The sequence below is a fragment of the Nipponia nippon genome, unplaced genomic scaffold (assembly GCF_047370975.1).
Source record: "Nipponia nippon isolate SJK-2023a ecotype South Korea unplaced genomic scaffold, ASM4737097v1 scaffold_10, whole genome shotgun sequence".
Lineage (NCBI taxonomy): Eukaryota > Metazoa > Chordata > Aves > Pelecaniformes > Threskiornithidae > Nipponia > Nipponia nippon.
The window spans coordinates 8,913,333-8,931,129 of record NW_028262291.1 but is presented as its reverse complement, the minus strand read 5'-3'; the positions used below and the strand labels follow the sequence as shown (position 1 = coordinate 8,931,129).

The 17,797-nt window shown below is 40.4% G+C and overlaps 1 long non-coding RNA gene across 8 annotated transcripts in view; it reads left to right on the top strand.

Annotated features, from left to right (window-relative positions):
- The window catches only part of LOC148057055 (uncharacterized), a 121,764-nt gene that overhangs the window by 91,666 nt on the left and 12,301 nt on the right, over positions 1-17,797 (top strand). For all 8 annotated transcript variants that reach the window (XR_015701313.1, XR_015701308.1, XR_015701315.1 and 5 more), the window contains one exon: positions 12,195-12,358. This is a non-coding gene — a long non-coding RNA (uncharacterized LOC148057055). The remainder of the gene's footprint in view (positions 1-12,194; positions 12,359-17,797) is intronic.

Below are 17,797 nucleotides of genomic sequence, written 5' to 3'. Positions count from 1 at the left end.
GTTCCCTCGTGCTATTTCCTGTGCCACGCTGCCACTCCCCTGCCAGCGCTGAGTGTAAACATGTAAGGATTCAAGCTATGCTAGTACAGATACTTGCCAAAGGCAAACTGTAACCCAGAGTGCTTGTTCATTAGCTGAAAGCAAACTGCACATCGTACATGCACATATGTTGTCTGTTTACAGTTTTGATTCCATTGCTAAGTTATGCAAGTCTACCAGTCAGGGAACAAAACCAACACCACATATGTTTGGTGACTAACCAAAAACATGATTTGTCCTCACAATAAAAAGAAAAAAAAAAAGAGTTAAAATCTTGTATTCCACTTAGTAATGCAATTTGGAACAGAGGTGACACATGGTTTGAAAATATTTTGGGTGTTGTGTTAATAGTGCATCCAGAGCAGATTCTGAATGGGCAATATTCAGCTGTGTTGCTGCAGGGAGAGGAAACATTGCCACATGGCTTACGCAATCCAGCCAGCACCATGCATACGGTGACTATCTGCAGCAAACTGCTCTGCAGAATTTAACTACTAAGTAACAGTTTCCACTAAGTTTCAGATTCTCACAATTAGTTCAGATGCAGCTGAATAAATCAGAAAAGCAGTCATAAAATGAATCCTTGTGACTTGTTTGTTCAGGAAAGGAGAGGCTCTGTTCTCGGAGCTCTGACCCAGGAGCTGGAGGTCCCGGACCATAGTGATGTGGCCTCTCTTCTCCTGCTCCACACCAATGACCTGGGGATAGCAGCTCTCCCTGCACTAACGAGGATGTTGGAGGATTAATGAATTGAAGACTGTGTTACACTTATGGGATCACAAAGCTGTTTAAAATGGATGGATCTGTAGCGCTGCCTGCCATATCCACTACTAGCTCCTCCAGTAGCTTAAAGCCCCCATCAGCGATGTCAGTGAAGCTTTATGTGAATGTAGGAGTCTCACCATGAGGGCAAAGGAATATGTGAGTGCCTGGTAGAAAGCTTCTTATCTCCCTATGGTATTCCTGAACAAAGCAGCTTTCCTTGGTCTGCAAAACCTCCTGCATGTAACATTCACACATATTTTGGAAGGACTGTTAATTACACAAAATGGCATGCAAGGAAAATTCAGATTAAAAATGTGTTCTTATTGGGAGGAAGAAATTGTTGTCCTGGCAACAGCAAGCATCTGTTTTTTTCTCTCCTTTTTTTGAGTTTGGGGTTTGTTGGTTTGTTGTTGGGGGTTTTTTTTGGCCTTGCATTGGATTTACAGTGCCCTGCAAGAAGCCTTTCGGGCTTTAGCTCTTCCTCTGAGTTATAATGTCCAGGTTTGTCCTTCAAGTAGAATTTCACGCAGTACTCTGCAGGAGAAAGTGATGCTGATTTTCCTCTCACTGGACTCAGGCTGGTATAAAAGTGGCTTAGCAGAATCAAGTTCATTCTTGGAGGAGAAGGTCTGTCTTAGACAATGAGCTTCTGTTCAAATTTTAGTTAACATGCACTAGCTCAGTTCATGGAAACAACAGTTCTTGCAAGTGAAAAGCATTATATGCAGAAGGAAATTATATGGAACTTATTTTTCTTCAAATTACGGTGGCTGTTAGAAGATCAATAGAAAAGCTGCAGAGCTAACTGGTTTATCTTAGTGTATTGGTACTAGTATCGTGTATTGGACTGGGATAAATTAACAATTATTAATCTGTACCTCTCCTGATAGAGTTGAAAATGCAAGCACAATATTTCCGTAAGGGGAAAAAACCTTGAAATTGTCATAAAGCTCTTTTCTTCACCTCTAATACAACCTCTTGGTTTTTAATTACTCCTGTAAAGTGGAGCAATCACAGGATCCTCCTGTGACATTTTCAAGTTTTCTGTCTGCTCCACTTACGAGAAACAAATGGGTCTGCTCAGCTCCATCTAGATTGAGTTTTTCATGAAGTCATTACTTCTGTCACAGGGACTATTTTCAAATTGAAAAATCTGAAACAATAAATGATGGTGAAGCAGTTAATAACTGTTAAGAAATCACATTTGGAAAATTGCATTTAAGCAATAACCTTTCTCCCTGTAATTAAATGACAGAAAGGTCCTGGTTTTAATTAAGTCAGCAATTTATAGTTATGAAGCTATACTTCACTATGCAGATTAGAAGATGATAGGTCACAGAACACCCTGAGTGCATTTTTAGCGGAGCTGATCTGGTAATTACTCCACTGTTCAGTGGTGACCACAGTGAACCGTATCTCTAGATTAAACAATTTTCTTTTCCCTGCTCCATGATGTATAACCAGGATGAGTAAATGTACCACTAGGACTGCATCGAACATCTTCAAATTAAAATGGATTTTAAATGAGGGGGCATGAGCGAAGAAAGTAATGTTTGAAGAACAGCGGTAGAAATGAATGGGCCGCTAGGCAAGTCTTGCAAGCAGAGAATATATCATTGTTTTACAGGGCTTTCTATCTTGCGCCTGAATGTTTGGTGCAGATTTATGAGGAAGTAAAATGCTAATGTTAGTGTATTTATAAACATATGATGGGGGTTTCATCTATAATTTATTCCTAGGCCCTGCATTATGCAGCCTATGAAAGAAAATGAAATGCTGTGTTGGACAGCAAAAGGGTTCATTAATACAGCTTTCACATTTTATTTAACTAACCCCTAGCTCATATTACACATTGATTATTACATTGTGAGATGTTTTTGAACACTTATTGTGTTCTGTTCCTCAGGCCTTTTGCTAGCTACTTCAGTAAGATTTCAGCAGCATTCAACTGTCTTATTTCAACTAGCACTAAGTATATTCACTTGGCCTTCAGGCATGTGAACAATGTATGTATATTTATGGATATATATTTTTTGTGAAAGAGTTGAGGGAACAGAGGTAGAGTTCAGTATTACCGTTTATTAGTAAAATGTGTTATTTTGGTTAGATACTCATTAAATAACCTGTACTCAAGTTGCACCACAGAATCAGTTCTAATCAAATATAACTACAGTGTAAGCCTGGCTGAACCAGAATTTGTAAATTAAGAATATTCAAATAGCACTTTAGTTTACAGTTACTACTTCCTTTTACTCATAAACAAACTAATTCGTTGACCAGAATAACTTCTTCAGATGAGCTATCAGTGTGAACTGCCAGCACTACGTGGAAATCTGTTGAGATTTGCCAATACACCATCCAGGAATTTCCTTACAGAGCTCAATTTTCCCATATATTACAACAGAGTGTGTGTTGAAGGGGAGGGGTAGCATGTATGGAAAGGGATGAAAAGCCAGTTACAAGATGATATTTATGAGAGTGGACGTCAGTAACTATTGACATTAAGTGAAGAGAGCAGATGATGTTTTCCAAGTTTACCGATACAAATACTTGCTTACAATTTCTTTTTACTCTGTTTGCTGGGTGATTGTTTTATTTTTATTCTCAGGTTTTTGCAAACCTTATTCTGATTCTCTCTGACTTTAGCAGGAAGTAGGCAATGGCAGGATTCCGTCAAGGCTGAATCTGTCTAAACAGAGCTAGGAAAAGAAAGACAAGAGTAGCATCTCTCAGGCACAGCTACTGGTGCCTTTTCTTCCAGGTTTTGGGGTTGGGGGGGCATGGATTCTGTAGAGCCATAGCTTTAGATTTGCTGAGAGCATCAAGGGGTAATACACAACACTGAATGCCAGGTTTCTAAAACCTGCAGTGGTTTAACTGAATGAGATTGAATAATGGTAAGCCTAGAAAGCTCTCATAGAATCAGAAGTCTTAGGAAGTTTCTTCTTTTAAAAGAGGAGAAATCTCCACTATAGATATTCTGGAATGCTGGGAAAATATGAAAATATGGAACAACCTTTTATTTCATGTGCTTTCTTTCGCCTTTTTTTTTTTTTTTTTTTCTGTTGAAGGAATTGACAGTTAAGTTAATCAATGACAGAGCTTCGTAGCTTCCCCACCACCACACACACGCACACATCCCCCTCCACCATATTTATTCTGTATGGTCAGAAACAAGCTTAACACCTCCTTTGTATATCTAACTGTATATAACTTTATTGTGAGGCATCCAGATGTTTACAATGAAGTTTAGAGATCATGGCTGTTCAGTTTGTTTAAACATGGGAGCAAAACAAGGGAACAGCTCTTTGGCTGCACAGTAAGCAATGGGAATTTAGCCCAAAGTATTGGCCATCTAATGTCAAGGCTACATTTTGTACACTTCACAAAGTCCTAGGGAAGGTGGGTAAGCAGACTCTTAAAGGTCAAACAAAGTGAGCAACAGTTAGTTAGCAGAGACATGCCTTAGGTTCAATAACCTTGACATATTTTCACACGACTGAGTTGTGAACTCTTGTCAGAAATCCCCAACGTATCAGGGTAAGAACAGCTTTCCTCACTACAGTTGGCTTGTCTTCCTTCTCTTTTCATTCTTCTCTCTTCCTTTTTTGTTCAATATTTTTGTGGTACTTAGGTAGTGCAAAGAAATTCCTTTTCTCTTTTTTTTTTCTTACCTCTGCTGATGTTTACAATCCTCAGTGGGTCCCACAGCATCTCGTGGTAAAGATGTTTCAGAATGCTACTGTGTTGAAGGAATCCAGTGCTGCAGATCAAATTTTAGGTATTTTTAAAGATCTTCCCTAGCAATGGGTGACATTTGGAGTTAAAAGGGTGAGATGCCCTAATCCCTGAAGATGTAGCACAAATAGCATGGGGGCCCAAATGCCTTCTGCATAACACTGGGGACAGAGTCAGTAGAACCAAAAAGCCATGTGCATCCAAATTCCAGGACCTACAGTCTGTTAGAGCTCTGTGAAACCCGAAGCACAGAGATGAACGCCTACTCGTTGCTAGCAATTACCGTCTGTCACACCAACCTCTTGTTATCAACAGATCTGCTTATCGGCTGACTGGAAGTTGTTAAAGGTAAATGAAAATATGTGAGATCTTAACTGGCTTCCACAGAAATGTGAAGTTATCCTCAACTCCTATGTTAAGACAATCAGCTAAATCAGGATTTGTTTTATTGTCTCTGAGGAGCATGAATTTACCATTTTGCTTTCTCCTGAAACAGCTGGAATTACTTATGGAGGAACAAATTTCCTTTCATTCCTTGCAGAGTCTAAGGAAGTTCATGGCAATATTCCCTGTAGACAAGGCCACCAAAATGGCTGTTATGAAGCATGGGGATGTAAAATAAATTGATGACAGAAGGATTACGCATAGGACTTATCCTTCAGTGCCCATGTATACCTATCATATAAGGACATCTAGAGGAAATCTCCCTTCGAGACAGCCCATTCTTACTATGTTACATCTAGAAAAGAGACATACAATTAAGGTGAGCAGGAAAGAATTTGAATTATGGAGAGGTACATGCTTCCTGATGTGTTTGACAGCAGAAATCAGACAGGGAAAGCTGATGAATTCTTATACTTCTCAGGGGAAAAAGTGAATTTGAATCGATGTGGCAAAAAATTGTCAAGTGATACCAGCATGCTTTGGAAAAAGCTGTAAAATCCCTCCCCTCTCTCTTTTACTATGGGGTTCTTGAAGAACACCTTTTCAAATTCATTTTAGTTATGGCAGCTTTGGAGAGAAGCCTACTGGAAAATGCTGGAGTAAAGTACTTTTACCATGCTGTGAATCAGAGTATTATCTTTAGTCTCACCACTTTACCTACAGGTGAGGATGGCAATACTTACACTGGCTTTCAAGCAATCCCTGCAGCTGCTCGGTTTCTGATTTTAAGTTCTGTATCTAATGTTGAAACAATTACACTGATCAGTTTTAATTATTCCATTGGATCACTGTGGTCATAGAGAGGAAGAATAATCCACAGATTAGTGTGATGGGTATTAGCACTTACTCATTTCCTCCTTTTGCCAATGACTCTCTTTAATGACATGGAGGTTACTATTTCAGTTATCACAGGAAAGCCCTTATGGGAGGTACTCTACAAACAGAACAAAGCTGGCTCTGCCCCAAAGTGCTCTCCAGATACAAAATTACAGATGACAGACAAATCCAGAGAAGTAGTTCTGTGGTGTCTAATCCAAAGAAGAGGACTGAAAGCCAGTGACTATTAGTGAAAAATATCTCAAGTGAATGACCTCTTTGGGAAGTGGGAGATGTGAACTAGGGCTGCTGCTCAGGTAAAGATATGCAGGAGAAATGTGCAGCTCCACAGCTGCAGGAATCATGGATGTGGAAGTCGCAGGGACCGTGGCTTCACGCAGGGAGTAGAACCATGAGCTGGAATGGGGAAGGAAAGCTGTTATTAGCTATTAACCTGTCCCTGTGTATATCATGGGCTAATACATACTTATCTCCATTTTTAAAGGCTGTTGGGAGCTCTGAAACCCTTCTGACGCTTTATTTCAGGGATTACAAAGTCATCAAGATGGACATTTTGTTAAAAATTAGGGAAGTCAGTGTTAAAGAATTTTTGTATTTGAAAGTAAAAAGTGAAAAAGCTAAAGTCTGCATAAACTAGATTATGCATTGTGGCTAGATTATGCCTAAAACATGAAGCTCAGCTTTGGAAAGCAGGTATTCACCCAGCTTTCTTCAGGAGGTCGGTCAGGACATAAGCATATAAATATCTGTAGCAACCTGAGCCTTGGTTCCTACAGCCTGTGCGGGTCAGTGTGTTTTCAGGAGTAAATTAGAATAGCTTTGCAGAAACTTCAACAGATGCTGAGGATCAAAATACAAAGCCGCAAACATCAGGTCCTCTGTGCACCTCATTCTCTCCTGTACTGCACGCAGTGCTGCCAGCCCCCAGCCTGGACTGCTAAGTTTGCACAGTGAAGCATTGGATTTCTTCCCCTTAATTTTGATGGGGAAAATGTGAGGTTTGTCAAGTTGAACTCCTAAAGTTGTTTTGTTTTGTTTTGTTTTCTGTCAGGAAGCCTTGCCAGTTCTCTTGGTGACTACATGAGTGTTCAGTCTTCTGGCTTATAGGAGGATCATCAGACCCACATTTTTTGGCCTCTGCTTATAAGCTGGAGAGCTGACAGTCAGTATTAAAACATTGTGGGTTTTGCTGAGTAACCTGACAGTGCTGCCAAAAGATTCCTTAAATCCTCGCAGATTTTTAAAATCTCTTTCGGAGTATTTTACTGATTCTTCTGCTAATGCACTTGACTCTGCTTAAAGAAACCACGACACAATGCACTTTACCAATGTACTGTTGAAAATTGCCAAAACAAGTCACTTATGTATCAAAACCCGTCCATTCTTCTATTGTTTTAACTGCATTAGTTTGAACAGCAGTTAGCAATGTCATGCTGTCTTGTAATAAGACAGTATGTAAAAATTTTAGGAACACTCCACTAATGAGAAATGATTCCTCCTTGTTCATCCAGACAGGTCTCTGCCAACCTTGTACCAAGGGCAGTCAGGAGTCTCATGTTGTATAAGTGGTCTCTGTTACATTCTGCTCCCTGTATGAACTGCAGACTTCACAGCGGGATACTTTATCTTTGATTGCAGCATTCATGTCTGGCAAGAACAGGACATCTCAAACACTGTTTTTACACTTTTCAACGCCCAAATGGGAACTGCAGATTATGTTTGCTATGTCTCACCTCAGGGTGTGTGGTACCAGAGTACAGTCCTCTTTGTGCAGAGTCCCATCCTTAGTTGCAGTGTTGTCTGGCTTAGGGTGGAAGTCACGTGGCCTTTTTCTAATGGCCACCCATTTAAAATCTAAAATCTAAAATGGCAGCATGTATGGGTCCTCTGAGTTTCTTAACTGAGCTTTTTTAATTTTGCTTCAGAAGCATAGAGCAGTGTAAGTTTACTTCTTTATGCACTGTGAATCTATAAAGAAGCTATTTAAAGCATTTCTTCTGTGAAATGCTTGTTGTGGGTAAAGACTGAGTGTTAAGTCCATTATATAAGGGATTATATTCAACTTTCTTTCTCCCCATTGACTCACTGGGACCCAGTGAAGGTCATAATCTGTGCCTGAGTCACCAACTGAAAAGTAAGCATAGTGGCACACTGGAGGTGTAGCAAGGCGAATTGCAATTGGCTTTGGTGTAGAAGAGAGGGTTTAAATGTTAAGGGAAAGGGTGCCATGGCAGTAGCTAAGGAAGTGACTTGTGGGGGGGTATTTTTGTATGGTATCTTCAGGAACTGTTTGCCTGAAGTCTACAGGGTGAAAAATGTTCTCTGTAATGTTGCTGGCAGTAATTTGCAGTCATTTCTGGTACAAATGGACACAGCTCTGTTCTATTTTTGGAAGGTTCCTGTAATGTGTGCAGGTCTCCCACTGACTTCAGTGAAGCCGTGCCCACTTACAAGGCTTGTGAACCTGGCCCGTGAACTCTGCCAGTCACTCATCAGGTCTGAGATACAAAGCCAGCCTGAAAGCTGTCAATATTTATGTAATTCTGCCTGAAGATTGCTATCTTGGGGCGAACCCAGCAAGGAAGAGAAATTTTGCATGCTCAGACCAAAACCAGTAACATTTAAGTACTCTAATTTTTTTTTCCTGGAAGATTTGTCCATTAACTTTAATGAAGCTTTTTCTAGGCTTACAAGTCTGAAGAGAGCTATTAAACAAAAGGGAGAGAGTTTGCTTGCCAGGCATTTTCTCTGCTCTCTCAGTTCTGTTTCTTTATGGCCAGAGAAACACTTTCAGCCATATGTCTTTAAAGCAATGCTAACACTTAGTGACCAGTTAAGTAAATCCCACTTGTTAAATTCTTGTGGCTGCTTTATGCTGGGAGCCTTACTCTAAGGGCCCTGTTCTGTCACTGCTTGTTTTTTTCACATTAAATGAAGTGACTTGGATGGGATACACAGATTGGTGATGCAGGAGAAATCCTCTTCTGCCACTGAAAGGTGGCACAGTGTAAAACCATAACTGTTATTTTCCTCCTCTGTAAAAGGTAAGCCAAGAAACTTGTTTGATTTCCTGGGCTTCAGGCTAATGGGGCAAAGCCTGGACACAAGCCAGGCTGTAGATGGCCTTCTTTACTTGTGGCTCCCACTGCTGAGGTAGGTGTCAAAGGATTTCTGTGGGATTTGCTTTCTTAGGCCTCTTCAGTTTGCACTTGGACCAGTGGAATTAGAAAACTAAATGGTAGTGAGCCAATTTGGGTGCAGTATCTCACCTCCATGGCACCTGGAGTGCCCCCTTCCCGTTACAGTGGTCGACATAAACGTTCCTAAAAATCTTATGGGTTCACGTTCAGAATTCCTGAGCTTCCTCGGGACAGAAGCTGTGACTGCTGATGTCTTTCTCCTCGACCAAAGAGACAAATGACGCCTATGTCCATTTGCCTGCCTTCTCTGCAGGGTGCGTGTCCCTCCCGTAGCCCTCGCGCTTACCAGCCCTGACTTCCTTCACAAACACAGAGGTACCACATTTATCTTTTACTCTTCGGTGGGATTAAGGCCCATGCATTCCAGATGCACTCCAGTTTAAGATGAGCACCTAATCTGTACCCGTATCACCTCTGTTATAATCTTGCCAAAAACCGCCCAAGATTTCTTTGTGCGCCGTATCTCTTCTTTCAATTACAAAATACCATTCAGAAGTCATAGCTCAGGAGTTCTGGCCTTATTTCTCTTACAAATTGCTTATATGGATTTCTCTTGCTTGAAAATTAATTGACCATACAATAAACTGTTTTCCCTTGAGCAGGGACTATTCTGTTTCCTATGACGTTACAGTAAGCTGTCTTTGGGCCAAATATTTAAAGGTATTTAGGTGCCTAAAGATGCAGGTAATGTGAATTTTCCAAAGTACCTAGCTGCCTAATACACAGCGATTTCAGTGGGAGTTGCCATCTAAGAGCTTCTAAAAATCCCACTGTGCACCCATCTGCTTCTTTAAGCACCTGAATTCCATTAAAAAATAGGTCCTTCCCTCCATCAGTGGAGACAAATTTTATTTTTCTTAATGTAGACACAGCTTCTTAATACAGTTTCTCAGATATTGCCTGCCACCTTTAACTTATTTTCATTGTTTTGATTATGATGTCAAATCTAGTTGATGATCATGTTTATGCAGTTCCAAGCAGAGCGTGGGCACACAGCATCTATCCTTTATGACAAGAACTTGGCACAGCATCCAATATTAATAAATCAGGGCTAAGAGGTTTGTAGGCAAGCAAACTGTCAGGAAGTTACTGCAACTTTTGCAGTATATTAAGTGATCTGTGTTTTGTTCTAACTTTTTAAACCCTCTTTGAAAACCAGTATTCTGTTTCTCATTAGTCGGTCTTTGATCCAGTGAAACTATCAGTCCCTTGAGTTAATATTTCATCTGACTATAGGGCCATGTAATTTGCTACGACACTAAGTCAATAGGTCTCTGCTGGCTTACCCCAGCAGGACTTGTATGTGTAGGCAAAAAATTCTCTGCGAAACATGAATAATGTGGATCTAATCAAGAATTTATTTCTTTGGTTAACCAAAGGAAAAAAGTGGAGTGTGAACATCAGTCCATCTAGGCACAAAAGGAGCTTGAGGGAAAGGAAACATTTCACTTTGTATCAATTCACATTCTCAATTTAATACATAAACAAGAGTGTCAGGACATGTGCATCTTGCAGAGCCACAGAAATAGCAGTAGATTGATTTATCATTATTTACCGGCTTAGCCATCCTATTCATGTGCTTTCTATTATAATGTACTTGGAAAGCTCAGACAGTCCTTCTGCATTAACCTCCACCTACTGTCGTCATCTTTCCCTCTGGCCGCCCTGTGCTACATTCTCAAATTGTAATTCATTGCACAAGGTGCTATAGAATGAAAATAAACATTTGTCTTTGGAGACTTTGCTGAGTCTAGAATATTCAGTTTGGCTTAAGCTAATTTAAAAACAAGCAACCAGAATTGTGCTTTTACTTTTTAAGGCTTTTCCATTCTGTGATCTCCAAAGGAGCGAAGCATTTACGAATATGCATTAATCCTCGCTGGGAATTGATCCAGAGCTTGTTTTAAGCGTACGCTTAAGTGGTTTGTTGAACTGGGGCCATAGCTGCCCAGGCCCATCTCTGGCTGAGCTTTAATTGAGCAATGTGAACATTTGAATTCATTTACTTGTACTTGTGGGTTTTGTTTATGTTTATATATATATATATATATATATATATATATATATAGTTAAATAGCTATTGATGAGATTTATAAGAATTTGTGCATGTCTCATATTTGGATCTACTACATGAGAAAGTGTCAGATCTTTGATATGACTCTGCAAAAAAAAAAAAAAGTCGTCTTTAGTTCAATATCTACCTGATATTGTGTCTAAAGGACAAGTAAATTTTTGTTATATTTCCATCAAGCTGAAAAGCGACTTAGATCTGTGTTGTGTGATTTTTGATCCTTGCTTGGTTTTGGCTTGGTTTTTTTTTAATTTTATTTTATGGCTTCCATTTCTCTCTTGAGTATGTGATAAAGAAGAGCCCTGTTGTAGAGGAACCTCCTGCTCTGGTTGATGTGCTAGCGTATCACTGACCCACTGCAGCTCATTCATGAGTTTTCAGCTCTGACAGGTTGAATGCCCAGAGTGGTCACTGATTAGACTGCCACTCCTAATATTCTCATCCCTGCAGTTATCAAGCAGGAAAATAGTGACAAGTAAATCTAAGCAGCGTGGGAAATGCAGAATCTGAGAACCCATGGACTTGTAGCATCTTATGGCATTTTCTGAGACTGCACTGGCATTCAGTGTGATAGCACAATAGTCCGGATCAGAAAAGGAATCCAAATCTTGGCAAATAGAAGGCAAATAGCACATCACATTTGCAACTTGTACATTGCTGCATGATGCCTTAGGGGGAGGAGAAGAATTTCAGAGTCCTGGGTGATTCCTTTGAGCTGGGTTGTTTTGTGTTCAGTTGTGCTACTAAAGAGATCTGACCCTGAAATTTCAGGGCCACCTCCTGAACTCTAAAATCTCTATTCATCAAGACAAAACTCTTAATAAAGTCACTGGGAGTTTTCCTCAGACGTAGGGGTATTAGAATTTGATGATCCTTATATTTTGTTTTCAAGAGGATGGCCAAAGCATATTTATCACTGTAAATGAGGATTTCAGTGCTGATGGAAGAAATTCTATTTTTCCTGCTTTTAAAGTAGAGGAACTAGGCATCTTACTGTTTTAGAGCATTTTCTGACTGATGTTTGTAAAATAATTTTTTTTTCCTTTCATTTGGGCAAATTTATTCTTGTACCTGTTTTTTCTTTCCCATTATTTGTGCAGATTTGGGTCCTACTCCTGCCATTGTCCTGCCTCCTTGATGAGTATCCAAGGAACATTTTTAATTTCAAGGTTCTATAAATTCCCTGGGCCAGTACCAGAGGCTGAGATGCATGCAGTCGGTCAGGGCATTCAGCTGGGATGTGCTGAGGCCAAAATCAAATCAGGTAAAGCTCCAAGTTGAATCTGGGTCTCCTGTGTCTCGGGTGAATACAGTAATATCTTTATTCTCTATAGCTTTTTTTTTTCCAAATAGTCTGTTAGAGTTCTGAAAAATATTTCTCTGACCTTTCTACTGAAAAAAAGAAAAGAAAGGGCAGGGTTCCATGAATCAGTATATTCCAGTGAATTATTTTTTTTTGTCCGAATACTCCTGATTGGTTGTAGCTGTTTTCTTAAAAGCACCTTTACTTAGGCTTTTGTCTAAAAATATAAATTCTCCTCAGAATATGGGAAGTGCCATGTACTTTTAACAAACAAGGAACATGCTTCTGAGGTTACACACATCTGAACTGGATGATCCAATAAATGTGTTAATGAGCAGAAATTAGGAAAATAAACTGCATTTGTGACCCAGACTGGTAAAAGTAGGTCCCCTGGCTGTGGTGAGCACTTCCCTCTATCTCTTTCCCATCTTTTTACCCTACTCAGTGCCATGTTTTTAAGCTCTGTGGTATAGTTCTGAAGTTTAGCTCCAGTAAGAGTGAGTCCATTCTCTGTCCTCCGGGTACACTTTTACCTGCAGCCTTGAGCAGGGCTGTGCGCAGCTGCCCTGGTGACTGGGGCAGAGACGCCGTGTAGCTGTGCACACTGCTGTGCTTCCCCACGGTGTCGCAGGGAGTTTGAGAGCCACATTGGACCACGCTAATGGTAGATGCAGAGCAACTCTGAATGTTTTACCGCACACAGAGAAAGGAGCAGTCCTCTGTACTCCTTTGAAAGCAGCAAAACTCCAGTGGAGCTGGTTGAATCTGTGAACATCTATTTTCTCTTGGAAGTTGAGGATTTTGGTAAGAGCTGGGTGCCAGTGTCTGGGCGTCCATATTTGATACCATGTGCAAGTGGGCAGCTGGATGTGTGGCTCTCGCGTGTGTGCACATGAACTCAATCTATAGCACCAGTTAGTACCCAGGCTTGGTGGAAGGAGAAAACAAAGAAAAAAGCTCGTAACTGGTCTTAAGAAGTTCTGATATGAGTTAAGCCTTAACAACAACTTTTCTGTGTTGTAATTAGAAATATTGCACTATTTTTAGGGGGGATGTTAAAGCATTAGATATATGCAAAATTCCCCATGTTTAGTATTTAGGCTAACCCTATGGTCCTCGTAAAGTCAGTCTGAAAAATTCTCATAGCTGTACCTCCAGGTTATGGGATGTGCTCCATGCTCCCTACAGGTCATCATCCCTCCAGCTCTCCTGCAGCTCTCAGCCCTCCAATCCCTCTACATGGGGCTTCCCTCATGTAGGGGAAGGGGAAGCCAGTGACCAGGGCAGAAATCCTCAACTTGAATAGTAAAAAAGGGGCAAAGCGTTAAGGTAATTGATAAAACATGGCAGGTCTCAAATGTACTGCTTGTATAAATTGTTTTCTTTTTAAAATTATCCAGCTGTGTGGCGAGACACGGGAAAAAATATGTATGGCTTTTGTTGCTTTTGTGACCATATATAAAGTGTTATGCTATCCTTAGAGGGGAGACTGTTTACTGAAAGTTTGGGGGTTTTAGTGCAAGAGAAATAAATTACAAGTGGGGGTAATAATGGCGTAGAATGTGATGATGGCTTGTCTTGTACTTCCAGCTGTTGCACTGAGAAGGGAGAGAATCCTGTCTGCACATGCCTCTTGCCCAGGGTGTTAGGGAATTTGGACCCAGGTGGCTGGATTCTCCCACAAAAGCTCTGCTATGCATGAGGAACATTTCAGGATACCATTGCAAGCATGAGTGCATCCTTAATTCTGTTTATAAAGACAAATCATTTCAAGTAGAGTGCATAGAGTTCATGACACAAACACATCTGGATTTCAGTTGTTGATCTGAAATATTCACAGTCCAATATGGTAAAAGCAGATGTTGGATTGACAGTCATCATAAATGTGAATGATCACATCAGAAATCTCATACGTAGCTTAGTTGAGAACAGCAAAGCCTACCTGGCCACCCTTGATTGTGTTCTGGCGTTAAAACTATCTGCTTGCACACCTAATGTTAGTCATCACTCTTTTTTTAGATATAGAAGATTATTATAAACCTTAAAAAGGTTTAGATGCAAACTGTGATAGGAATTGAACTGACTGTCTTAATCAGAAATACTTGGTTTGAAATGAAACATAAAAAAACTCTTTAAAATGTTTAATATTATCATATTTTGTGCATAGTAAGCACTGCTGCAGAGGTCAATGGCATCGAACTTAATGGGTTGATCGTTAAAAGACATCAAGCATCAGTGCCTTCTGCTGAAGTACATAGAGGCTGCAGAACTTCTGACACCTTTGAAGAAAAGTAGCTGAGGCAAAAAAAGTGTAGCTATATAGGTGAGGCAAGGGGTCCATGTAAAGGTCACCTGATTTTTCAGAGGCTTTTAATTTCCACAACATTCTCACTTTGAATGTGAGTTTTATTGGTGTAAAAACTGCGTGTTTGGCCTTTAAGTATTTGCTTATGAGTGCATCCACGAAGCAGAGGATGTTGAAGACTACTTTGAATTCTTAAAGGACCAATGTGACTGTCTTCCAGAGCAAAATACTTCCAGACCCAACAGCTGGGACCAGGACTTCTGCAGAAGAAAAACCCAGGCCATGTCCCCTTTCCCCTCTTCACAGCCCCATCCATTCACTGAATGTTCAGGTCTAGAGGACCATGTTCTGTTCTTGCTGTCCCTCCTTGGTGCAATGGTGCTGTGAAGGGGGTTACAGCTCTCCAGCAGACTGAGGGCTCCAAACAGGGGTAACAGAGGGTCAGTTTAGGCACTGTGCAATTTTGGAAGGAGGTGATAAGTCGTTGGTTGGAGTTCCCTGCCTTGCAGCTCTCTGAGCTACAGAATTGTTCATGCAATTCCACAACTGGAGGACTCACAGGTGGGCATAAAGCTGCTGTTCTCAGGGCTTCCCCTTGCTGCGTTGCCTTTGATGGCAAGGTGCACCCTGCAAGGTGCCAGAGAAGGTGCATTGCAGAACTCTGTTTGTGATGTTCTAATAGAGCCATTTACTGATAAGTGAAATAGCTATTTAAGTTAAACTGCGGCATTCATCATTACATCAGAAACAATCTGCTGTTACAGGAGCTTTCACAACATTTGCTTTCATGAGGATTTTAACACAGAATCCACATTTGGAAGGGAAGTAAAGAAAGGGACCAAGGATGAGTGGAAGATGATGGGTAAGAGATTAAGCAATCGAGGAGACAGTTATGCATGGGCTGAAGGTAAAACCCTCATTCCAGGCAGTGGAAGAAAAAGAATCACAGAGATTCAAAAAGGAGTGAATGACAGGGTTAGATCAATTAAAACTGTGTTGGCCACAGTGTTTCAAACAAGCTGAAACAACAAAAAAGAAAGAGAAGTCCAGGCAGAAGGTAAGGAAGTTCTGAGGAAGAGCTGGAGTGAGGGGTAGGAACAATCCGAGTGCAATAGGAAAAATGCACAGGGGAACATGGGTGGCAGGGAACATGTGTATGGTTTTATGTTATGTAATGCAAGTCCTAAATTGAGCTATCTCAGAGTTTAAAGTGATTCAGATTTGAGGTTAATTTCCTTTCCTAAAAGAGGATTTTACTTCTGAATAGGCAAATATTTAAAATCGTAAAGAAGAAAAAGCAAGTACTTTCCTTGGAAGGATCGATGAAACATAAATCTTGAGCAGAGTTCTGCTGTTGAGACAAGGCAATTTTGCTGGATTATGTAGCTCATATCAGATAGCAATAAATCAATCCTTCGAAGACAAAAGACTATAGAAAGAAGAATAAACCAAAGACTCTCCAAATAACAAAGGCCAGATACACAAAAGTAACTAAGGAGCTGAAGAGGCAAATAGATGCCTGGCAGGATTTTAAATGGGAGTATTCAGCACAGACACTCATCACCTGCTAGTGATTATTGGCCTTCAGGCTCCTTCAGGCCCAGACACTGCCTTGACTGAGGTTAAAATTCCCATCAGCATCAGGGAAACTAACTCACAGCCTTAAAATCTGCATGTTTGGTATAGCATCCCTAAGGTACGTGGAATTTACCTGGTGGATGAGTTTGACCTATTGTGAGCGTTGACAATACACTTTTTAAAATACAATTCTGTCTTTACTCACTTGGGTCATCCCACTGAGATGTGAAGTTCTGCACGTATTTACCTTGCTTGCTGATCTGGGCCTGACTAAATAGAATAATAAATTTTGAGCAAAACTCTGGCTCATTGGGTGTGATGAAAGAATTGTAGCAGTGGATACCAGCCACTAATGCTAGTTAATACTCACTTGCTCTCACACTTCAGAAATCAATTTTCTGTACTGCAAATTCCTGAGTTTGGGGCAAAAAACAACATTCCCGTGCTGTAAATAGCAAAATCCATATCACACTCTATGGCTGTACCCTGTAGTCCCAGTGTCTTACTGTTCAGATCATCCAGACCTATTACAGCACGCTGTGGCATGTTCCTAACCTGTACGCCTTGACCTTCTCCCAGTGAAAATCAGAGTATGAGAAATGATTAAGACTTGGGACTGATCCTGACATGCAGGCAGAACAGTCACAGGAGCTGGGAAGTGTTTCCAGATCCCCAGGCTAGAAGTACTGGGGACATGCCTTTTAGCCGAGCTTTGCTGTGCTGATAGTTACATATTCATCCAATATCAAATATGGCTTTTTTGTTTGTTGATATTAAATAAAAGGATGACTTGAGTCTTAAACTGTTGAGGGTGTGTGCAGGATATAGAAAGGGATTCCTGTCCTACCTAAATCAGAAGAAATAAACGTAATACGGATAATAAGAAAGAGGAAAAAATAAAAGAAATTGCTATACATCTATTTTAATAAAACAAGCAAACAAATATTGAGGGCACAAGATCTTACCATGACTGAGAATTCCTAGAACATGCCAGACATGGTGAATAACAGGCAAGCAGGCAATGTTGCTGCTGGAACAAGTAGAGATGTGAAAAATCTAGGAAAATTTGCAAGTCTTTATTTGCCACTAGTCTGACAACAGATGATGATGACATATCTGTGAACATATGCTAGGAAAAAAAAGACTACTATCACAAGCTATGCAGTGATAGGGTCATTGAATATTTTTAGCTCCAAGTCTAGTTCTGGCTGGCCTGTATATCATCTTGAGTTTGAAAGTCCTGTTTAGTTCAGTCTCCCCATGGAATATTGTTCTACAGAATACTTTAAGTGCATTTATTCAGAATGGAATTGTATTTGAATACAATATAATTATGATTGCAATCCAAGCCTATACAATTTTAGGTTTGCTTCATCAAAGATTAATATGCTGTTTGCTTGGACTTTACACGCTTACAGAGTTCAGCTGGAAAAAAAATCAGAGTGCACTTCTTACAAGTGAAATGGTACCTCTGTGAATGGTTCTTTCAAGTCCCTCTCCCCTTTGGCACCAGAGAA